Source organism: Protopterus annectens, chromosome 16.part0 (genome assembly GCF_019279795.1).
Source record: "Protopterus annectens isolate FY-2018-M chromosome 16.part0, PAN1.0, whole genome shotgun sequence".
Lineage (NCBI taxonomy): Eukaryota > Metazoa > Chordata > Ceratodontiformes > Protopteridae > Protopterus > Protopterus annectens.
The window spans coordinates 366160868-366186416 of NC_056750.1; the positions used below are offsets into that span (position 1 = coordinate 366160868).

Consider the following 25549-nt stretch of genomic DNA (forward strand, 5'->3'; position numbering starts at 1 on the left):
GACCTGTTAGGATCACTTGAGTAAATTTTAAACTATAGCCTCAAAACAGGCTTTGTACCATGATAATGTTGTACTGCAATGATTATCCCACTTTACAAGGGTGGGCCATCAACTGATCCTGGAAACTACAGACCTATTAGTCTCACTAGTTTAAGAAGAAAAGCCATGGAATGAATTAGTATGGAAATGATTAACAAAGACTTAAGCAACCTTCAGACACTGGACCCAACCCAGTCTGGCTTTGTCAAGGTAATGTCATGACTGCTAAACCTGGTGGACTTATTTGAGAAGGTCACCAAGGCAATGGATGAGGGAAAAATGGTGCATATCACCTACCTGGACCTGGCTAATGTGTTTGACACAATACTCCACTTAAGTATAATTGACAAACTCACCAAATTGACCAACAAAAGTAGAATGCATTATTGTAATCATGTTTTCACTTTCCTCACAATCAGACATCAAGCATGTATACAGTTGGCTGCTGGGAGGGTGGTAAGGGTGAGGACTGAGTAGGCATGCCATGTATATGCATGACAGCAGTTACCTGAAATGCATGACTGTGGCCATTTGGACCTCTGCTTTAATTGCAATTGAACACCAGAGGGATGCACAGGCAATGAATGCATTTTCTATGGCGTAGGGAGGGAGACAGTAATCCCAGATAGGATTTGTGTATCCTCACAACAATTATCTTATTAGTTTATTGTGAAATACTCTTTTAATCAGCTTTGAATATAAGGGCTTGGGCACAACTTATATTTTCCTTGAAATAAAAAATAAGACTGAAATTTTTATCTTACTTAAGATTTTTGTTCATGGTAGTATTGGTTCAAAAGGTTGGTAAAAATGTATCCCAGAGTATCTATAACCCTAAGGCTTCTGGGAGGCCCCGAGTTAATTGAGTTATTTCCCAAACAGTTATCACTGTGCTGTCTGTGGTCAGGAAAGGTGTGTTAAAATGATATAAGGAAAATTAAATAGCAACTGTGAATGTTTTTCCTTAATCATAATTTCTGTTCAAACCATCACTGGATGAAAAGGCTGTGTAAAAAGAAAATAAAACTTTAAAATGCAGTTCAGAGCATACAGAAAGTCACAGCTTCTTGAAAAAGCTGAAGAGTAAGGCAAAATTTGAGAAAACAAAAAAAAGTAATGCACATGGTGTTGGGAGACCAGGATGTGGTGAAAACAGAGGATAGTTTTGTATTAGAACAGTACCTCTGTTTAGTTCTGTGCATGTGTGGGCGTGTCTCCACTCAGTGACTGACAGGAGAAATGGGCATGGAAATGCCCGATGACTAACAAGCATGCTATTTCGCATGTGAAGTAATGCATGTATACCTGTAAACTGTTTAATATTCACGCACAATACCAACTTCTACCATGTAAAGCAGCCTTTATTGAACAAGTCAGTTCCATTTTACTAAGGTTATGAAATGTAGTTAACCATGAAATAATTATTACTTTTTGTCTTTGCTTTTACAGGGGGGCAAGCCACTTTGCACTCCCCCGCTAGGGTTACCACCCATCCCTCTTTGCGAGGGACAGTCCCTCTTTGTGCGGTTGTGTCCTGAGAAAAAAACTTAAAAATGCAAATGTCCTGAGATTTTAGGCGAAACATAATTCCAAAGTTTTCTTTAATAGTTACATAAAACAGTTATTTTTATATCTGAATCACCTAAATGTTATATGAAATAGCATAAACAACTCAAATGCTACACGAATAAGCTTTTATTTGGGCAAAAAAGTGAAGTTCTGTCATTTGCACTGATCATGGGTATGTTTTGCCCTGCAAAATCTCACGTTTCTGCAAAAAATGTCTCACTTTGGGCATTTGAAAAAGTGACAACCCTATCCCCCGCTACTTCAATATACCATCTCCACGAGCGCACTACATTGAGGAAGAGGGTGCACAAAGACTAACCTGCTCCTGTCTTCCTTTATAAACATGTATGTAGAAATGCATGTAGATTTACTGGTTTCTTACGCATTGCTATTTTGGGGTTCTTTAATTGTTGCTAGCTACCGTGCATAACCTACGAAGCGTGTTAAAAGTAAATTGAGCGGTGCTGTTTTAAGGTGCTTATTGCATACATTTCCTCGCTTTAATTCATGATTTGCTTCAAATTCTTGATTTCTCAGTCTCTTATCCATCAGTTGCTATATTTCAAATAAAATGCCATTCTTGTCAACAGCATGTATTTATCAATATTCATTTCACCACGAGAATGAATATTCAGCAGATTCAACAGCCCGCCAGAAATTGTTAGCCTGGAGGCGTGGTTAGGGCGGGATTTGCTGCTGCGCATCTTACGAGGTACTGTTCTAATACAAAACCCACAGTACAGCTCTAGAGGATGTGTGTATGTATGTATGTGGGGGTGGGCTGAAATAGTACATAGTTATCAGTATTCAGTGACTAGGGCACTATTTCACCGAAATCCAGCCCTGCATCAGTTTGATTGTCAATCATTAGCAGACCGGACTCCGGAGTTTCGCTGGGGCGATCCCTAACCGGGAAAAGCCGAAAGACAGCATATCTGTGAGATGGGCCAGCATAATGTAGTACACATACCTGTTGTAATGAAAGAGCATTGAACATACAGTCAGTCTTTATAAAACTTTACAGCATGAACTAAAATGTTGCTTAAGAGGAAGGGCAGTGAGAGGGTGATTCTTAGACTGGAAATATCTTGGGAGCCCCCAAAGTGACATTCACTGTGATCCCACAAATGCTTACCCTGGCCTTGGCTTTATTGCTAGCTACTACTTAAAACAATAACAGTGTAATTATAAATGTTACTGATAAGTAAGCAGTGAATCATATGAGAGTATATTACATGATCATTGGAGTATTTCCATACCTCTAACCTGTTCAATTTTTCGCAGAATGTCCTGATTTTCGCTTCATATTTTTGGTCTGTTTCTCATAAAATTTGTGATTTTCTGGCAAACCACTGAGGATTGAAGTTATTAAATGACCTGTATTTGAGTTTCAGACGTCATATCCTTCAGAAAATGCATGTTAATACAAATCCTGTTATTCTAGTAACTTTCTAAATTTGTAAGAGTAATATTTAAATATATCCCTATTATTCTGGGGGCCTTTACCCCCCCCCCCCAAATTATTTGAGGTTTTGTCTAGATTTATTTTACTAAGAGGTTGAGAAGTATGCTTTGAGTCACACACAGACAGCTATACCCACCACAGTGCAATTTATTACCTTCGGCATCTGTTCTGATTCCACATACAGATAAAATATATTATTATTTTTTTTTTCATTTTGATGCTATAACAAGTAGTTTTTCAAGTTTTTTAAACATCTGCATTAATCGGTATGCTGTGTTATGTAGTAAAGCTCTACATTCATTCTAGTTATGATTTAAAATGTATTGCTCTTTAGTCAGCATGCTATGGCATTTACGATTCCACAAAACATTAACCTAAGAAACGGTCTTCGGCTAAGGTTTACTTATTTATTTGCTACTTTTATAGCACAGTCCTTATTAGGACTGCTGCAGTCCGAGAAAAAGACATTTAAAAGGGCATATGTTCTCCATTTACAGGAGTAACACTTTTCTGTCTTCCAAATGTTATACTTAGTTACTCTACCACATCACAAACAATTTAACATTGCATAAAATAATAGATTGGACTACAATTCTGTCACAAAGATAGTTTTTGTTAGTTTGAAAACGAAAGAACGTATTCTGATAAATAATGCAAAATGTCACGTTTCCGTAAAAATGTACTACTTTAGTATCTGAATAGGGAGTAAAACCACCCTGATCGCAATAATATGTAACGCTGATCTTCCCCACCGTGCTGCATTGTTTTCGTGAAATACTACTACTTTAAAACTAAACGAACACTCTGGCTTTCCGTATCCTGTACTTCTGTTTCTGTGTGTTTGGGTCATATTGCGCAGACTCAGGGTTTTCAACGCGGTTACACAGACTCTTGAGGCAATAGGAGAGTTTGTGTTGGCGCGTCGAATGAATGGTTTTTTTATTTTGTTGATTTTTTTTCTCAGTGTAATAGTCACTCAGACCAAGTTTTTGTATTGTTGAGTAAGCTATACGTAATGGTGGCATTCCTTATCTTGTAATGGTACGACGGGCATCGGCGGGCACAGGTACGAGACGGGCGGAGGTGATGCAGGGTTGGGGGTAGCTTTCAGTGCTGTTCTGCGAGAGGCCCTGAGGCCTTTAAAGGGGCTAATTTTGTGGTTTCTGCAACCCATTTGTTTCCAGTGATAGTGGCGTGTCTTTATTTTTTTCTCTTGTTGTAATGGCGACTGCTCGGTTTTGTAGCTAGGGTGCATTTCTTGGAGTGATAGCCATTTGATTTGCAGTTACTTGCTTATTTATAGAGTATAATGTTAGTTTGCTTTCGTGTCATTTTTATTAATAACCATACATTTTCCTTTTGTTTCAAAGGTGCGAGCAGATGCTGTGTTTGGAGTATTGGAAAGCTAAAGGAGTGGATGTAACACGTTGATTGTTGAGACACCCAGTGGTTTGTTTTTGTTGGCCACTATTGGTAAATGTTTTTCACGTGGGCTTTATAAGGATTGTGTGCAACAACGTTTTGCACTGGTGTCCGTGACCGGTGTTTTCGTAAGCTATTGAAAATAGTTTTCCTTACTGGTAAGTGCATGCTTTTTGCATATTTTTCTATAATTCTTTTTGTTTGTGTTCACAGATGTTCGGACATCCTATGGATACTGTTTCTGGTCTGAACCATTGAGTGACGCAACGCGTTTATTTATTGTTTTGAAGTAATGGCTTAGTTGTTTCCCCTGGTATGGTCTTAGGAGAAAAGTTCCTCACCAGCATCAGCACCGTTTTAATCAGATACCCAGATAATTGGGTAAATGTTCTGTTTGCTGGACTTAATTCTCAGTTAGCGGGGGTCAACATTTCCACTGTGTGGACACTACAGTGGAAGATCTCCTTTGCGTACCTTGTTAGTATAAATAAAAAAACGATATTCCGAGTAGTAGGATGTCCAGTAGTGACCACTTGTTAGTACATTACCGTAGAAGCTGGCTTGTATGGTAATTTTGTGTGACAATGCAGGAGGAGTTGCAAGTGCAGTACTGAGATGGGATCTAGTTTTTTAGGAAGAGGTTTTGCAGGGGCAGATTACCCCCTCCCCAACTCCCACTTATTTGTTTGTGTGTGTTTTTTTTTTTTTTTTTGCCTTAAAAGCCGCTTACCACTTTTTGCGTTTAAGTACGTTGACATATAAAGTCATAAGTTTTTAATAACTTTGTTGACATTTTATAATTTTGTAAACGCAGAAGTCACTACTTTGTATTTAATCCCTTCCAAGTTTGATCGTGTCTGACACATTTTGTTGCGGAAATGTTGAAAGGTAGTTGTGTATATGGGTTGTTTTCCTCACAGTACTACTAACAAACTTGACACCTGTCATTTGTCAGTGGTAGCTATGTGGGGGTGGCCTTATGGCAGGATATAGACAGGCAGTGGGGCCAAGCATAAACTGGAGCAAATATTTCTACTTGATCGTTCAGGGTTCATGCAAGTAGGTGCCAGTATGATGTTCTTCAGCGATGGTTATTTTTTTTCTTGTTGTTAAAGGGAAACTTTGGCAAGCATTCTGTTAAACTAAACAGAAGTTTAGTCAAATTCCTGCAATAATTTAGTTTAATTACTTGTCAGATGTTTCATAGTCTCTGTACCACGTTCTGTAACTGTGATTTTTACATGTCCTTGTCAAACGTAACTCTTGTGTATATTTATTTGCCTGTGGTGGTGTAGCATTTGGATTTATTTTTCTGGTATTCTGTTCTCCGTAGGGATTGTGCAGTTTAATTAGCTGTCTTGGTCTGCTTCACTGTTAGAGCTAACACTTCTACAGTAGTCAGTTTGTCCTCTCAACTGCTTTTTTTGTATCAGTTTGTTTTGCTTTGTTTTATCTTGTCCCATGTTTAACTGTTTCTGCTGTGTTTTTATGTACTATATTATATGCTAATAACTGTCAAACTGTATTTTAGCATATATGTTAACATAATGCAGAAGCTAACAGCAATAATAATCTGTTTGCAAATGGAGTGTATACTTGTAGTGTATAATTGTAAATTTGAAGACACTGTAAGTTGTTTTTATTTTGTGGAATATACTGAATCACAATGATGTAACTAGTATTTTAAGCATTGTATTCATTGTCACTAATCCATGTTGTGCCTGAAAAGGGTTCATTAACCAATCCAATTAACAAATAACTATAGGTAGTGTTTTGTTACTGGGTAGAAAAGAATTCAAGGATTTTTGTAGTTTGTCAAGAAGAGGAGTGACAGTTCAAACTAACAGTAACTGTCAGTTAACCAATTTGCGAGTGTTTCAAAGAAAGCAAGTCTGTAGCCTTGGGGTTGGATTGCTTCAGGAGTTGATTTTGTAAGTTTTATTTAATAATCCACTTGCTGCTTTCTTATTCTGTCTGATATTTTGGGAAGTTTGTGTTCACTTGTGTCTCCTGTAAAGTGTTTTCCCCTCCCATTCTCTGGTGCTCTTTATAAAGAGTGCCATTGTCTCCATTTGTCCTTGCAACAATCTTGACATTGGAAGCTATCACTTATCTGTGTGGTGGTGTGGTTCATTTTACTTTATTCTCTTCCTAAAGCAACCTAGTGCAATTGTTGGGCTGCATTGACCACTTTGAGTGAGGGTGACTGTAGTATATTTCAAAGGGGGTATGGGCTGCTGCATGCCTTTTATTTTTCCTGACCCATCATTAGATGGTACCTATCTGTATTTATTCCAGAATCTAGATTGCTTTTGGAGTACTTGGGCACTGTGCCTTTGTGGTGTTTGTTGCTATTTACTTTCCATGTAAGATAAACTATGTTTGGGGAAAAGAAGGGGGAAGCAAATGATTGAGTGGGGGTAATGTTAAAAACATCATACTCTTGTACAATAAAAACAAATTGTCATTTTGGTAACTACTGTCAATGTTTGGTAGCATGTCTTGGAATAGTTAATTGAAAGAATTAGCCTTACTAGAGCTGAATTTGAGAGGAGGAGAGTAGTTGTAGTCAAGTCATTATGTTAACTAGTGTTGACGTACTATTAAGTGTGCATGTGTGTGTAGATATGTTTGACCACTTATTAGTGTTTGTTTTTTTTTTTAATAGAATAGGTAGAATTTTTAATTTATCTATCTATATATATATATATATATATATATATATATATATATATATATATATATAGTGTGTGTATATGTGTTGTGTGTGTGTGTGTGTGTGTGTGTATATATGTATATATATATATATATATATATATATATATATATATATATATATATGTGTATATATATATATATATATATATATATATATATATATATATATATATATATATATATATATATATTGCAACTAGATTTCCTGGTAGTTTTAGATAGGAAGGGAAGCTGTAGTGTGTTGTGTTGCTGTAAAAATCACCAGCAGCATTTTAAAACCTTTTGATTTGGTTTAGTAATTACTCATTGTATGCACACCCTTATACATACTATGTTGTTTTAAAAGATTGGCTTCACAACTGACAGTGCAGGTATTTCTTGAGTTGACAGTATTCTTGCTTCATTGACCGAGGTGTAATTGATAATGAGAAACATAAGTTAGTCAATATCAAAGCAAAGATTGCATTGAGTGATAACTGCCCATGTCAAGCAGGGTTGTGAAGCACCATCACCGGTAAGAATTTATAGTGCCCCATCTACTCTACCAGCTTCCTCTTGAACAGTGCTGGGTTTCAAATGAATTGGTAGCCTGTTTCAAAGACCTGGCAATCTCTTGTGGGGGGGGGGGGTATCTGTCCCCTCCAGCATGTTCTGTTTTTTAAATTGCATGCCATATTTAGATTCCCGGAACAGGTAGCCCTGCTCTAGTTTGATTTACTGATATACAGCAAGTTCATTTTGGTTTGGGTATTGGATTGCTCTGTATTCTCTGTAGACCAGGCACAAGTTCCCCCCCCCTCCCCCCCAAGAAGTGTGCATGACAGAGTATAGGGACTTTAGTTGGTGTGTGTAAGGCACATGCTGGAGGCTCTTTATCATCTTTTGTTGCAACAGCTGGAGAGATTTCATAGTCTTAAGTGCCTTGTACTGTACATGCCAAATGGGGTGTTTTACTCAATTATGGGTCAGGTTAGTGTTGAGTATAGAGGTGGTATAACCTCTTTTGCTTTCTCGGATATGTCTTTACTAATAAAGTGTGCTACATAGAAAGCCTTCCTTACTACAGTAGACAGATCGTGGTCGAAGTTAAGGTGCAGTCAATTTGTGATCCTAGGTCCCTTACACCTTCATGGGTATTAAGTGTAGTGTTGTTTTGATACTTTAAGTGACGTTGTGCCGAAGGGAATGATGCATGCATTTCTTTGCATTCAATTTGTGACTGCAACTAATACAGCAGTGTTTGGCCTGTGAGAGACCTTCTAGAGTTTACTGAGGTTTGGGGATTCAGTGATTGCACTTCGTTTGCGGTTGTCTGCAGACTTGACCAGCCATAACCCCTTAGTTTGAATCTGAACTTCTAAGAAGAATATACCAAGTAGTAGAGGGCCCAGCACTGACCCCTGTGGCACCCTGCTGGTAACAGGTCTGCTGGCTGATGTGGAGTCACTCACTTTGTTAGTGTCTGGTTTGTGAACCAGTTGGCAACCCATCTTCCAATGAAAAGGTTTACATTCATTTGCTAAGTTTATCGGGAATGCCTGAATGTGGGATTGTGTTGATAGCTTTTGCCAAGTTGAGGTATATTGTGTGCACAGATTTGCTGTCATCAGTGGCCCTGGTCACCATATTTAACCGTATTTGTCCTTGACTAAGCTAAATTGGGTAGGCTCTAGGGTTTGGTTGTGGTTTGTCTTTATTTATGAGGTCCGTAGTGCGTTCTGTGGCCTTGCAGATGAGGTTGGTCAGACTAATGGGTCTGAAAGCCTATGTTCATGTTTTAGGTTATGGTTAAAACTGGTACTTAATGGTGATGCTAGTCCACGTTTTAGCCAGCTTAGAAAACAGCCTGGGATATTGTAATGTCCCATAGAGACTGTGTTTTTTTTTTGCCTTGGACAAGGCTTTGAGGACAAGTTAGGAGAGGATAAGGGAATGAAATATTCGCTAGATGTATGTGATAGCGGGCTTGCTATCTTTCTGGGGTCAGTCTGAGAGATACCATTGGTCACTAGTTCTGCACATGCTTGGGACTTAACTTTTAGGCCTTAAGGTTATCTTTTGGCTGTATTTTATAAGTTTCTCTCAAAGGAGCCTTTAGAGAATTTGATAAGTTGCCTAATTTGCCTGTTGAGACTGAGGAGGATGCTATTCCATGTTTGGGGCCTTGCTTTTTGTTTTCTTGGACAGTAATTGCTTTTTGTTTTCTTGGACAGTAACGTTTTGCATTTATTGTGAAGTTCATTGATGTTAGATGTTCACCATGGCAGCTTGTTTTTACTTGGGGCTATAGTTTTGATTCTTTCTGGTACAGTCGAGTTTATACACTTATATGCAAGTGATTGTACAGGGCTTTAGTGTAAGCTTTGGCGTAGTTACCACTTCCAGCTTGGAATGCATTTATATATATATATATATTTTTTTTTAAGTGTGATTTCACCCTTTGTGAGTTCTGGTGTTAGTGTCACCCTGAAGGTGAGTGTTTTTATGGTCAGATTTAACTGAGTGTCTCATAATTGTGTCAGTGAGGACCACATCTAGGATGTTGGTTTCTCTTGTCTTGGTATGAACAATTTGTTCCAGGGCATTTGAATTAACTTAAGTTAAGGACCTTTTGCATTAGCAAGTTGGGGCTAGTTTAGGTTTTCCAGTTGATGGTAGGATATGTGAAACCTCCTATAACCAGAGTGTTAAAATTTGGACAGTCTCCAGTTTCATATCGGTGCTAGAATCTGCTTGTGTTCTGACTGAGGGTGCTTCTCAAACAGGTTGGAAATGCAGAGCTTTTGAGTGTATTTTTGGCACTTTAACTTTCCAGGTTTCTGCACTCTTTATTTTTGCTTGACTGAAGTATTTATATATTTACTGGCAGAATTTTGTTTTTTGATCTGTGCTAAAACTTTATTTCTCCACCCTCCCAACTTATTGCTGCTGTTTTCTTAAAAGCTGGTGGCTTTTGCAGTTGCCTCCCCCTACTGTAAATTTGATCTGGGACACCCCTCCCAGTCCCATATGTTTATCTCATTCTACCTAATACAGTCCCTTAACCTTGAATTATCTTTATAAAAAGAGAGCAGGAACATAAAGTAAAAAACACTTTATTCAGCTGCTTATATTTTTCTAATTTTTTTGTTCCTACTACTGTTACTTCATCTTGCTTAACTTTTTCTTGTTACTTGCTGCCTGTTTTCTAAAGTGTTCAACTGCATATTTTCTGTTAGCATTTTTACTGTTTGTTTATAGCCTGTCTAAATTAAGCTCTTAGTTTTTGGTTAAAGCACTTGGGCCAGAGAGAGCTAAGGAGTGGGCCTAAAGCCCTTCTCCCTCAGATTTTTGACACATGGATGGACAATTTTCTACAGTTTTTCCTGCCAGTCTGGTTGATATGGGCATTCTGAGACTGTAGCAACTGCCGCATTTACACGGACAACCATCCAGTACTACCACCTAGGAACACAATTTGTGAGAGATATCATTACATTAGGAACCTAGAGTCCAAGCTCTCTTCCCCCTCAAGCCAGTATATCTGGCACCGAAATGGCTGTCTGTCATCGCACCTACACAACAAACATCTACATAAGCGGAGGTCCTCCACCTAAACCTACTCGAACAAAGGAGACCTCGGAGGCAAAAACACACGTGATCTCCACAGCCCTCCACACCACATATCACACACAGTCCACACACCTGTGCCTCACAGCTACTAAGGCTTCACCATAAACCTAACATATTAGTTATAGGAGCGACTATTGTGAGCGACACAGATGTGCTTCTCACCAGGCTGGGTAAGGGGAAAGTCGCTGTTAGTTGTCTGTCAGGTGCCAGAATATGCCACATCACTTATGCACTCAAGTCTCTCAATAACCGGTACTGTTATGACCCTGTCATAGTCCATGTTGGCGTGAATGGCTTGAGATGTACTTGTCTGGTCTATATGAAGAGAGACACGATTGAGCTTGCTCATTTTGTCCCAGGCAGATATGTCCCTAGCCTTAAGCAGCATTCTGCAGTCATCCAGAATTATGCCTTAATACAAATGGAAAATGATTGACTTAAACAATTAGCTTAGTTTCTGGTGTCATTCCAGGGGATCCAGTACCCGACAGCCTGGGAAGGTATTATTGACAGACCATGATGCTTTGACAGAGGTGGCTTGCATTTGTCTCACCTAGGCTTCTGGCAAAAGCTTTTGCCTCCTCAATAGTTCCCTTTTTAGGAAAAGTGATTAGGTTCAAACTACCAACATTAAACTTTCAACAAAACATTTAGGAGCATGGTCTTTAAACATGAAACTGCACTTCTTGCAAGCATTCTTAACTCTGGAAAATGCTGATATCTGTGCAGTCACAGAAACCTGGTTCAAAGCTGCGGAGCGCAGCCCAGCCTTACCTGGTTACTCTTCCTGTCCTACATTTAGATCCCAAACTGTGGACAGGAAAACCAAAGGAGTGCGAGTTTCAATATACAAAACCGCTACCCCAAAACAAAACACATGCAACACATAGCTCACAAAGCCAGTGTGCCAAACGGTCACAGCCCTTAAGGCTAAACAACACACCTGATACACTTGTAATAGGTGACTCTATCGTCAGGCACACTGACGTCCCGTTCACCAGGCTGAACAAGGAGAAGGTCATGGTGAGCTGCCTGTCTGGCGCTAGGATCCGCCACATAACAGAAGCACTTGGGTCACTCCAAGGCAAGTACAAGTATGACTCATTGTCCATACTGGTGTGAATGACCTGAGACGTACCTCCCTGGACTACATGAAAAGAGACATAGAGGAGCTCTCTGAGCATGTAGCCCAGGCCGGTATGACCCTGACCTTGAGTAGCATCTTACCCTCACCAAGAATGATGCCACAATATGAAGACAAGATGATGAATTTCAACAATTGGCTTAAGTATTGGTGTCAAAAGGGGATCCAATGCCTGTCAGCCTGGGATGACATGCTTGACAAGCCACGATGCTTCGCTAGGGACGGCTTGCACCTGTCACCCCTGGGCTTTCGGATATTGGCAAAGGCTCTTGCTACCCCCGTAGTGCCTTTAGGCAAGGCGCAAAAGACAAACCTACTTCCATAGGTATTACAAGGGATAAGAATCTAAGAGTAATGCTACTCAACGCCAGAAGTCTAAACCTCAAGATGCACGCACTCGAAACTCTCCTTAACATGGAGAACATCGATATCTGTGCAGTAACAGAAACCTGGTTCAAGGCTCCCGAGAGCACCCCAGCACTACCAGGTTATACCTCATACCATGCTTTTCGGCCCCAAAACTTGGACCGAACCACAAAAGGAGGGGGGGAGTATCCGTATTCGTCAAAGATACCCACACCTCCAGGTTGCAAGACCAGGGTAGTCTCTAAGACCTTGAACCAGGTTTCTATGACTGCACAGACATCATCTAGTGATAGAAATTCTTCCAAGGAGTGCAGTGTTTTGTTTAAGCTCTTAGCATTTAGCAGGATGACCCTCATTTTGTTCTGGTTGGATAATTTCACGTTGGTGGTGATTGAGACCTTGCCTAAAAAAGGCACTATGGGGGAGGCAAGAGCCTTTGCCAGCAGCTGAAAGCCTAGAGGTGCCAGGTGCTAACAGTCTCTGGTAAAGCAGTGAGGTTTGTTGATCATGGCTTCTCAGACTGACAGAACTGGATCCTTTCGAGTGACACCAAAACTATGCCAGTTATTGAATTCTATCATTTTATGTTTATACTGCAGCATCATTCTAGGTGAGGGTAGTTTGCTGTTCAAGGCAAGGGACATGCCTGCTTGGGACACGTATTCAGAAAACTCAAACATGTTTATTTCCGTATAGTCCAGTGAGGTACGTCTCTGGTTGTTCACACCAACATGATTTATGACAGAATCATAATGGTATTTGTTGCTGAGACCTGATTGCGTGTGTGATTTAACGAATCTTAGCACCAGACGGTCAGCTGATAATTACTTTCTGCTCGCTCATCCTGGTGAGCGGACATAGTGTGGCTCAGTTTTGGGTACATGGCTTGCCTTTGTCATTGTGACTTTAGCTGGTTGTACTAGTTTCCACATCCCAAAAATATATGGCCTACAGGAATTGGTGATTCTCTGAACTGCTTCTAAGTGTGAGTGGTATGTAGCATATTTTCTGGGATAGATTTGTGTGCTCTTCCAGGTTGCTAGCTTCTCTTTATTTTCACCCAGTAAGCAACCGAGCTAGGCTCCTTGTGGTCCTAAACTGGTTGTGAATGGGAACTTGGGAAATCTTTTGTTTTATTCAAGTCCATGTGTATTTGTTGTTGATATTGCAAAAGTAATAATGTAAATATGCAATAGTTCAGCAAGCATCACATTTTCTAAAGGTAATGTAATGCATTGTCATTTGGAGAGGGCATAGACTACATCCGACAACATGTTTAATCAGTGGGCTGAGTAAATCAAAGGGTATAATCGCTTGTTTTTTTTAAACCATCAGGACTTTCAGTTTTTAAAGTATTATTTTGTAAATTTGTTTCTGTGTATGCAAGAAAGTTTGATGTACTAAATGTGCTTAAGGCTAGTATACTGAAATGCACAAACAGCTGAGAAGTATGTTGTTCATAATCTGGGCTAAACCATTGGGTAAGCCCTTCTCTTAGCAGTGCTTGATGGTGTAATAGTACATGTACAGAAAAGCTACGGAGGTTATTTCCTCCCCAGCACTGCTTGTAATTTAATAAAGTAGACTACTTGTGTATTGGCAAGGATATCCAGAAGAACTTTGGGATCTGGAATCACTTGCCAGCAATTGATGGTAACAGATTAACTGCTGTAATTTTCCTTTTACTCTGTTGCTTAGCATTACAGATCTGAGCCAACTGCTTGAGTGTAGACTGTTGAACATAAGGTATACTTTACTGTATGTGATGGAAAACTTCCACTTCAGTCTTCTGTAGTGCAGTCTAACTTCCTTCCACATCATTTATGTGCTACCCAACAGCTGTGATGTGGCAGTAATTCCAAAACAGTAGTTCAGCTGTTAAGATTTTTGCAAAATGTTCAAAGATTTGTCTCCTGTTTTTTTTTTTTTTTTTTTTTTTTTTTTAAGTGGGGGGGGGGGGGTTAATCACTGAGGACTGAAGTTACAAAATTAAAGGCATCTGAGTTTCAGACTTGATAACTTTCTGAAAATGCATGGTAATACAAATTCTGTTAGTCCAGCAACTTTTAAGAGTAATATGTAAAATCTGTCCATATTTCTGGGTCTGTGTTCCCCCATTTATTTTAGGCTTTGTCCAGATTTCTTGCACTACAACTTTGAGCAGTCCTCATTAACCATGTTTACAAAGGCAGAATCGTACAGGAATTGGGCCTAGTTCAAACTGCTAGGAAATGAATGTAGTGTGCCACTGTCCCACTGCTGTGACAATAATCACATGAGTTTTTCAGATACAAGGACCAGTCTTCTAATAGCGCTGATAGATAACTTTGCTAAGGGGAAATTCTTTGTTTTTAAGCTTTGCAGTGGTGTTTAAGATGTGATTGGTACTTTGGTTAGAGGCTGGTGCTCTATCCATTTTTAGGAATAGCGTCTGAGAAAAGTGATGCCACAGTACAGCATTGCATTTTATGCTGCAGCCTGGAGCTTCTGTCAGAAAAGTAGTAATAGCCAAGTTGTGACCTGTCTTACAGGATTTATTGGACTGCAAGATGACTTTGCAATGGTAGTGTTCTTCATTTGGTCATTGCTACAGCAGTCTAAGCTATGTGGGACGTTCTGCCAAGGGTTGAGACAACTCCAAAAGCTTTTTATGCCACTTCCCATGTGCTGCATTTCGTGCTGCATTTCGTGCTTGCATCAGAACGAAGGAAATAATGGGGGCCATGGCATCAAACATTAAAAAATGTTCTGCCCCACCTTATTGTTATGTGTGTTTTTGCACTTTAGAGGTCTGCCGTTGGTCTGATTTTTGGAGGTGGTGGTTCTTAAAATACTGTTCTTGCTTAGGTTCATAGGGGAGTACTAGGCTCACTGCCATCCCAGGAGTGAATTTATTTCCCATCCTTTAGTTCAGGTTATGCTTGAATATGGTCAGGGAAGGGCTTTGCTTCACGTTAATAGGAAGCATATTCTAGAGCAGGGTTAATCTTTGGAACACATCTGTCTCTCTAGCATGAGCTGTCCATGTCAGATATCTGGTTTAGATTTTTTGGATTGCGTAATCCTTGTGCAGTCAGGTTTTGCAAGTATGCAACATTTCCATCAGGGTTGGGTCAGAAACTTGTGTTGTGAATCGCACACAGATCACCACTCAGTACTAGGTAGGAAACCGAATACGGTGTTAGGGCTTTTAATTGGTCCACATATAACATGTTTATACCATGTATCTTTGGTGAGAAACCTCTCAGGGTGCTCCAACTATTGCATGTGTCTGGCGAGGTTCATGTCAAAGGTTGCTCTGTGCTTGATCATTTGTCTGATGAAGGCTGAGTACAGTGGTAGTACGACATCTTTAGATCTGTATGCTATGCCTTTACTTACAAGCTGAACCACAGGGAAGGAATTCCCCACCACTGGGTGGTCAAAGTTAAGATTACTATCCATCTGCATACCCAAATCTCTCACTAGTGTCAACTCTTAAGGGGTTGCTGTCAACATAATTTACAGGGATATATGTTTTCCAAGACACCAGTCATTTTGTACCAGACCTTTCTGTACGATATTGAAATTGTTTGGGGAGTCTATGATTGCCCCAACTTGCAGTCCTCAGCAAACATGGCCAGCTGAAGGCCATCTACATTTGTCTTTACCTCCGAAAAGATGTCAAACAGGAGGAGGCGCAGTATTGATCCCTGTGTTACTCCACTGGTGGGTGACTGGCATCTTGCTGTATGTGGACCCCCCCCCCCCATTCTAAAAACATGTGTCCTTATCTGTGAGATATGTGGTGATGTAGAGGTTTTTGCCCAATTTTGTGAGTTTATCTATAATACCTGAGTGGGGTATTGTGTCATATGCCTTGGCCAGGTCCAAATGGGTAATATGCACTTTTTTACCCTCGTGTATGGCCTTGATGAAGTTCTCTGAGGTCCACCAGATTAAGCAGGCAGGCCCTGTCCTTGAGGAAGCCTAACTGGGTTGGGTCTAGAATCTGGATAATTTCCTATGTCGTTTTAATTAAGTCCATGATTCTTTTTCTGTTGCCTTGCATATGAGGCTACTCAGTTTGTGGGTCGGTAGTTTCCTGGGTCACTTGATTGTCCCCCTTCATGCAGAGGAATGATGGTTGCTATCCTCCACTCTACTGGGGCAAAGTCTGTCTTGGAGACTGGTTAAATAGAGATCTGAGTGGGTCTGCAATGTTGTGTTTCAAGGTGTTTAATAGGCAAATTCTGTCGGGGCCTATTGATGCAGTGTTTTTTGGCTTTGGGGAATGCAGTGATGGCTTGTTCTTTTGTGATAACAGGTAAAGGAATGGTAGGGGATATTTCATGAGGAGGGACCAAAAGTGATTGGGGGTGAAATTTGGGCTGAATTTATCAGCCAGCAGGTTTGTTTCTTCTGGCTGAGTGTAGGTAGTGCTGTCTGCAGACCCATCAGCACATTGAGTGATAGTTTCCTCTTAATTTTTCAGATGTAACTAGAAATACGTTGTGGTTATCCTCTGCTTGGGAGGCTATTTTAGTTTTGTATTTAGGATTTGAAGACCTGAGACTGAGGGATTTTTTTCTTTGTTGTGCATCCTCACACTTACTTCTAGATAAGAATTTCGTTCTTCGGTTGTATGGTCTATTTATGCCATGGGTCCACTAGGGTTGCTTGTTTTTCCTGCTAGACCTGGGTTTAGTTCTGTCAGGTACTGCTGTTTAAGTGGTTGTACAGGGCATTTGTATATATTCTGTGTAGGACTCCATGTTTTAGAGGTTCGTCAGAGCTTTAAAATGACTTGTGTTATTACTTAATAGAAGGTAATTTGCCTTGGAAAGGTTCTTTTAGGGTTTTAGTTTGATGAGGGTTCTATCGTTAAATTTATTTCAAATGAGACTGATTTATGCTCCTGTCTTATCAATGAGGACATTACACTGGGGGGGATGCAATGCTCCCCCATGTTTTTGAGTACTAAGTCAAGGATATTTGAGCCCCTAGTGGGAGTGCAGACGAGCTGTTAAAGAGCATTTGTATTGACGAAATCCAGGAATCTGTGAGCCTGCATATTAGTAGACTTGAATGTTTCTCAGTGTATGGAGCAGCAGTTAATGTTTCCCATAGGTAGTGTATTGGGCTGCATGGTAAGTGATTCTAGTAACTTTGGGTATTTGTAGTGGTTTTCTTGGTTGTGGACCCTTAGCTAACCATGATATGTTAGGGGATTTTGTTTGTAGTAAAATGGATATGGAGTAGCTCAAGTGAATCTTGACCAGTCAAGAGGTGTAATTGTTTATCTAAATGGAAATGCCTTCTTTTCATTTTTTTTTATTTTATTTTTCAGGGGTGGTATGAATGTGTGATAGGTACTGTATCCTTGCACTGCTTGGTGCTTTCGATAGCCTTGAACCACGACTTTAACTGCACAGAAATCAGCATTCTCCAGAGCGAGGAAAGCTTCCAGGGAGTGCGGTATTTTGTTATGACTCCTAGTAATGAGCAGTATTGTCTTTAGCTTGGCATTTGAAGAATTTATGTCTGGTTTGGCACTGCCTAAAAAAGGCACTGTTTGGGTGGTTCATGTCTTGGCCTATATTCAAAAGCCTAGCAGAGACTGGTTCAGACCATCTCTGGCAAAGCCGCTGTGTTCTGTTGATCATGTTGTCCAGGCTGACAAATATTGGAGCCTCTCTGAATGAAGTCTATCATTTTCTGATTATACTGTGGTATCGTTCTTGGTAAGTGTAGAATGTTGCTTAATGTGAGGTTCACACCAGCTTGACACACGTAGTCGGAAGTCCATCCTGTATCTCTTCATATAGTCCAGGGCAGGGAGGCATGCCTTAGGTTATTTACACCCATGTGGATTATGGGCGAGTCATATTGCCACTTGTGGTAGAGTAACCTGAGTCCTGTGTGAATTCTGGCCCCTGACAGGCATTTCATTGCAACCCTGTCTATCTTGAGAGACAGATGCTTCCCTCACCAGGGTGGATAGTGTCTCTCCTGTGACCAAGATGTTTGAATGTGTGGTGTTTCACCTTAGGGGCTTACTTGTGGAGAGACTGATGTGTATTTTATTTATTTATTTTTTTATTTTTGTAGTGGTAGGTGTTGACTTGGTTTATTTGCATGTGCTTTCCAAGGGCAGCATACACGAGGCCTCTTGAGTTTTTGGTTTGTTACTCGTGAGTAGCTCCGCATATGTGAGTTTGTGTTGAGACCTAATTTAGTGAGAGGAAATAACATGCTTGTGTTGTCTACCTGTTTGTCATTTGATTTTGTCAGTATGTGAGAGTCCTATTTCTGTTTTCATAATTTAACTAGATTTCCTCACATACAGTGTTTGTTTTAGAAGTTGTTGTCCGTGTACATGAGACGGTTGCTACATCAGGATGGTAATGTCCACCGGGCTGGTCACAGACAGAGATGGCAGGAAAGTTCCTATTCATGATTTTGTGTGTATTTAACCAGTGAGAAGAGTTGGAACATGTGACTGGACTGGATGATGGCACACAGATGAAGAATGGATGCTGTACTCTGTGTGAAATGCAGCTGTCCAACAAGGAGATGTTACTCTGTATGCAGCTCAGATGCTTCTAAAGTAGCAGTAGGGCCAGGGAACATTGTAGAGGTCTTATTCTAAGGGAAATTTTAACTTGATAGTGTTTGTGTCTAGATAGGGCACTGTTAACTGCCGCCGAGTAGAGAGCAACCTAGCTCAAACACTGGGCTTTAACAGCAAGGCCTAGACCAAGCTCGTTTTTAATCCGGAAAATGCATAAGCTTTCAGCCAGCAGCCCCCAATTCAGATAGGTTTGATAAAGCACACTTTTGCTGCAGGTGTGTTCAGAAAACACTCTTAATATAAAAATGCTGGTTTTAGAGCTCAAGTATAGGGAAACCTTCCAACGTAGATATTACTGTCATGTAAAACTTGCAGACACATTGTCCTTGAGTACTGCAGCAGCTGTTTAACAGTTCAGCTTTGAAACACTACTAAACTGTGAACTATAATAGTTAATACAGAATTTGTATGAAATTTAGTAAAAATACAGGATTCGTATGAAATGTAGTAAAATAATCGGCATAAGTGCAAAATAGTACTTATTTTCTTTATTTTAGTTTTCTTCTACAAAGCAACTAGTTGGTTCTTATGACATTTTATTAGGAATTTGTGATGTTTGTCTCCCCCTCCTTTCTTTGATCCACCCATCTTAGAGACTCCCATTTCTGGCTTTAATACGAGCTTGGACCCTAGTAAATAATTTCATCCCTCCCTGGTCCATAAGAAAACAGATGTCAATAAAGAGCTTTGTTTTTTAGTACAGCTTCTGTGGCTTGGTCACTGTTCATTGAGTCTGTTGGGTCTTTAACTGTTCCTCGGACCATTCATTGTCATCTGTTGATCCCGCTGTTGCTGTTTGGGAAGCCACTAAGGGCCAGGAGGCTGACTCATCCTCTCTGGCTGTTCAGTTGCCCTTGTTGGGGCAGGGAGAGCCACCCTTGATGATACCTGGGAAAGGTCCAGAAGACATTTTTCTAGTACACTTTGCAGAGGAATGTTTTTCTGATTTATAGGGACCGTTCCTGTATCCATACCTTGACAGCAGATCCTACTAGGAAAAGTAAACTTAGAACTAAAAAAAACTTTCTCTCCCTGTTTTTCTAGTGATGATTGGTTACACTTTTCTAAGGGTGTGTGTTTTGGTCTTTGAATTCAAGATTGACTTTTCCCTTCTGGTAAAATTTAGTAAGTTGGTTCCTCATTCAAATAAGTATTTTCTTCTGATTTATTTCTTAGAAAAACTGCATTGCCGCCTACTTTTTGGCATTTTCTTGCTTCCAAAAGTTGATATCTGTGTTAGAAACAGTATTTAGAACATACCTAGAGCCTGCTTATTGCATTTTCTTGTGTTGCGCTTAATTTACAATTGTTTTTTCTTAAAATTGCATTTTACCTGCCTCTGACCTAGCGCACACGTGTTGGGGTCATTTATTGCACTGTTTTGACTAGTTTGCTACTTGTGTCTCTCTGCTATCCTTAAACAAAAAAAATCTTGCTATTTTCCCACTTTCTAGAATTTAAAAAAAGTTCAGTTACAGAGTTGCTGTTCTGAACTGTTTGTAAGTTTCTTGGAGGCCAGTGCTTACTTGGGCTAAAGGGAAGTCTCTTGTGTTAACCAGTGGCAGTGGTTAACACTGAGCAGCCTGCCTGTCCCTGTAGGAGTAGTTACTGCCTAGAAACTGTAGTTTTACTGGCCATTTTGGGTCAATTCCAAACTCCTTGATCTCTCTCTTAAAACCCTGCAACTCTCTTTTTGTGCGGTCTTGCGCATAGAGCAGCGTCGGACAGTGCCGGCTGGCTGGGGTATACTATTCCTGGCTCCACAAAGTCTGCACTGCAAATTTTCCCTTAGAATTAAGCAAGCCTCAACTCAAGTGCTTCAGATCAACTGCTCTTTTGCAGCACTTGCATAACCCAAATCAGCACTTGTCTAAATCTCCTAGACAGCAGTATTATTTTCCAAATCTCGTAGACAGCTCTATTATAATACAGCATAAGACCCTCGACTGTCCGCAAGACAAGTGAAACTCACTTTTCCAAGCATGTCCAGAGGTCAGCTTCAGGTGTACTCTCCAGTTCATCTGGTGGAATTGGGCATACTGAGTCAATGTCACAATTGCCTTATGTATACAGACAACCCTCTCCTCTTACCTCTAGACACAAACACTTGAGAGATGCAAATATACAGCCAGACTGGAGGCTAAGCGCTCTCAACCCATGACTGTAACAGACAGTCAAGAGGAGAAGAGAAACACTAGCATCACACCACCAGTGACACATGGATCTACAAAACAAGCACCGGCAAAACATACACATAAATACACAAAAACATATTCAGAGGCACTAGGTACCAATCTGAAAAAGAAACTGTGCCCTCCAAAGCAGACGAGCAAGCAACCTGCACCTCCAAACACAAGCCAGAAAACGCACAATTCACCTCGGCAGTGTGCCTCATGACAGCCCCTAAGGCAAAACAGCATACCCAACACGCTAGTAATAGGAGACTCTGTAGTAAGGCACACAGATGTTCCACTCACCAGGCTGAACAAAGAGAAGGTTACTGTCCGCTGCTTGTCGGGTGCTAGGATCTGCCACGTAACACAGGCACTTAGGTCACTCCAGAACAAGTACAAGTATGACGCTGTCATTGTACATGTTGGTGTGAATGATCTAAGACATACCTCCCTGGACTACATGAAAAGAGACATTGAGGAGCTCTCTGATCATGTAGCCCAAGCTGGTATGACCCTGAACTTGAGTAGCATACTACCTTCACCTAGAATGATACCACAGTACAAAGACAAAATGATCAATTTCAACAACTGGCTAAGCTTCTGGTGTCCATTGTAAGGGGATCAGTGTCTCTGACTGGGATGACATGATAGACAAGCCTCACTGTTTCGCCAGAGATGGTTTGCACTGGTCACCCCTAGGCTTTCGAATACTGGCCAAGGCTCTTGCCGTCTCCATAGTGCCTTTTTTAGGTAAGGCTCAAAGGACCAACCACCGTAACCAGCACAGGTAACCAAAAACTAAAGGTAAATGCTACTCAACGCCAGAAGTCTCAACCTCAAAATGCGCGCACTCGAGGCACTCCTCAGTATGGAGAAAATCGATGTTTGTGCAGTGACGGAAACCTGGTTCAAGGCTCCAAAGAGCACCCCAGCACTACCAGGTTACAATTCATATCATACCTTCCAGCCTCAGTTACTGTATCGCAGTACAAAGGGCAGAGGTATATCCATATTCATCAAGGATACCCACATCTCCAGGTTAGAGGCACAGCATGATGCCCCAGAGATCATCCATGCGCAACTATCAGCAGGCAAAACCACATTTCAAGTTGTAGCCTGTTATCGATCGCCCACCATGTCCCAAGATGCTCACTCAGCATTCCTTGAGGCATTGGAAAAAATAAAGATCCTACCCAACACCATAATTTTGGGTGATTTCAACTACCCTAGTATAGACTGAGTGAACTACCAAAGTTCTAACTCCTATGCCAAGCGGTTCATAGAATTTATAAATTCAAATGCCCTTGAACAACTGGTATGCCCTCCCACTAGAGGGGACAACATATTGGATTTAGTCATCACAAATATGGGTGCCCATTGTACCACACCCGTTATCACTCCCTCTCTGGTCAGATTAGACCACAGACTGATAACCCTGGACGTCCTCACCCCTCCACCTCCCCCAGTCAAAGAAACCATCGTAAAAAACCTTTCCAAAGCAAACTTCAAACTACTTGCGTCAGAAGTTGAAAGCTTCATTATTCCCTTGCAGAAGGATAATGATATCCAGGATGCAGAATCCTACACCAAGGCACTTCATGTACATCTTCAGGATTGCATGGAGTGTATACATCTTCAGGATTGCATGGATTGTGCTATCCCAAATAAAACCAAGACTCCTTCCTCAAGCAAGAAACCAGTCTGGTGGACCCCGACCGTAAGCAAAACTATACAATAAAAGGAGGAGACTTATACAAAAAAGTCCAAATCTCGAGTAGAAAAAGCATCCCTGATCAGCATTAGTAAGAAATTGAGGGCCCTCATCAAGTCAACTAAAGCCAATTTCGAAAAGAAGGTTGCCAAGGATAACCATAAGGCCTTCTATGGTTACGTCAAAAACCTAAATGGCAAAGCTCAGGTCTTTTCTGAGCTAGTACAAAATGGAACAAAATAAGACGACCCCACTGACATTGCCAACATCTTGTCTGATGGGTTCACTGCAAATTTCTCCCCCCCACCACCACCTACAGAGCCTATTACTGTTCCAGGGGATTGTGTAACTCCAGTTATTACTGATACATTGGTTAATAAGGCTCTATCTAAAGCTAAAAATACTGCCTCCATGGGACCATATGGTGTCCCGGGCTGTCGTACACGAGCTCCAAAATGAATTAACCCAGTATCTGAATACCCTGTTCAGTCTCAGCAACAACAGGATATGTGCCCATAGAATAGCGCACAGCAACGGTGGTTCTGCTGCACAAGGGTGGGCCCACAACAGCCCCTGGGAACTACCGACCAATAAGCCTGACCAGTCTGATCTGTAAGGCAATCGAGCGAATCATTATGGAACTCATAAATGGAGAGATTGGGAACCTCCAAACACTTGACCCCACACAGTTCGGCTTCGTCAAGTGCAGATCATGCCTCCTGAACCTGGTGGACTTCTTTGAGACAGTTACTTGGGCTATAGATAAGGGAAAGGAGGTACACACGGCTTACCTTGACCTTGTTAAAGCATTTGACACCATTCCCCATTCGGGTATTATTGATAAACTCACCAACCTGGACATAAACCCTTACGTCGCAAGATGGATCGCAAACTGGCTCTCGGACAGATCCCACAAAGTAAGAGTAGCGGGATCTATGTCCGAATCCAGACCAGTAACGAGCGGTGTGCCTCCTGGCTCTGTCCTGGGGCCCCTTCTGTTTGGCATATACTTCTCAGAAGTACAGGCAAGCACTGAAGGGCTGTGGCTGACAAAGTTTGCGGACGACTGCAAACTGGGTGCTATAATAGAGTCTCTGGCCGACATGGATATCCTCCAGAAGGGCCTTAATGAGACTGCATGGTGTCAAAGCCCATTGTCTCAAACTAAATGCTAAAAAATGCGTAGTAATCCCCTTTGGAAAAAACAGAGTACCTGCGAACTACCACATAAGAGGTAACCCCTTGAAATCTGAAGAAGTAATAAGGGATTTAGGGACCCAAGTAGATAGTCTGCTTTCCTTTGATAACCATGTTGTCAAGGTAGTTAGAAAATCCTTCGATGTGACCCATCTGATCACGAAACGGTTCGCATCAAGATCTAAGGATGCAATGGTGCCCCTCTACTCTTCCCTCATCAGACCCATTATTGAGTACATTGCACCAACTAGAATGTACCTGGCTTGGCATCTCCAGCAGCTGAAGAGACCACAGAGGTACCTTACTAAGAGGATTACTGGCCTCAAACAGTTGCCCTATGCAGCACGATTGAAAAAATTAAGGCTTTTCTATGTTGCATACCGCCTTCTCAGAGGCGATCTCTGTCTAACATACTGAGCCATGTCCATCCCAGAACTGTTGAACATGCTCCATCTTAGCAAAACAAAATCTACTCGAGCTACACACTCTAGGGATATAAACCTCAGCACAACAATGAATAGAACATGCTGTAGGGATAGATTCCCTTCACAAAGACTTCCCTTGCTATGGAGCGAGGTCCCGATCTACATAAGACAGAGCCCCTCACTATTCCTCTTCAAGAGGAACCTTGATGAGTGGATGTGTAACAGAATGCTCACACCAGGGATCATACCAACAGATCTACTAGATAGGGGCCAAGGGTACTAGCTGCTAGATCTATGGCCTAGGGAACTAACCAAAGGGGCGGTGAATACCGCACAGTGTGTCTAGGCTAATGTATGCCTTCGGGCAGATAGCCCAGTACCTACCTATGAACCTATAATCTAGCAGAGGATCAGCCTTTACATTGGAGTTCAATTTCACTGGCTTCCCTTCTTTCCTGGGAGATTTTGATCTTTAAGGATACCACTCCTTGGATTCCCTTGTAGGAGTCTTGTCCCTTCCTCATCCAACTGCTATCCTTTTGGCCTTTGACTGTCCTAAACAACATCTTTTTGACAACTTGTTTGATTCTGATACACTGTTCTCTTCCCACGAAGCGCAATATATTTGGGTAATGTGCCCAGTCTCTTGGATGCTTGTATTCACCAGTGAATCTGCTGTACGATTCATAATGTCCAAATGCACTGCTTCTAAATTCCGAGCAAATGCTAATCCTGTGCCCTCAGACTGTGTAAAACTTTGGATAAGTTTGGTAGTAAGTGCTTTACTCTGGAAAATAAAAATAAAGATTTATGTTTACAACTGTGAACTGCTGCGTGCAGGGTCATAGGAGGTTACTAGGCTTACTGACCTGGAGATTTTCTATTCCTGTCCATTCATGCCCCTCTTGGCAGTGCTATTGGGCTGTAATGGCTATAGTATATGCCTGTGCCTTAGGATATCTACAGACAGCCACTGTCAGTCAGGGCCACAGGTGACAAGCCAGGGATGAATTTCCAAGTTACCATTCATTGGTCCAAATTGTTTGACTAGGCTTGGTGAAAGAGCTCCGTTTTCACATGAATGGGGAGTCTGT

The 25549-nt window shown here is 41.0% G+C and overlaps 1 protein-coding gene across 1 annotated transcript in view; it reads left to right on the plus strand.

Annotated features, from left to right (window-relative positions):
• The first annotated feature begins 3894 nt into the window (after nucleotides 1-3894).
• The window catches only part of WDR5 (WD repeat domain 5), a 1892625-nt gene continuing 1870970 nt past the window's right edge, over nucleotides 3895-25549 (plus strand). Inside the window, exons 1-2 of the mRNA XM_044058043.1 lie at nucleotides 3895-4139; nucleotides 4444-4653. The gene's annotated coding sequence lies outside the window, so the exon portion shown is untranslated. The remainder of the gene's footprint in view (nucleotides 4140-4443; nucleotides 4654-25549) is intronic.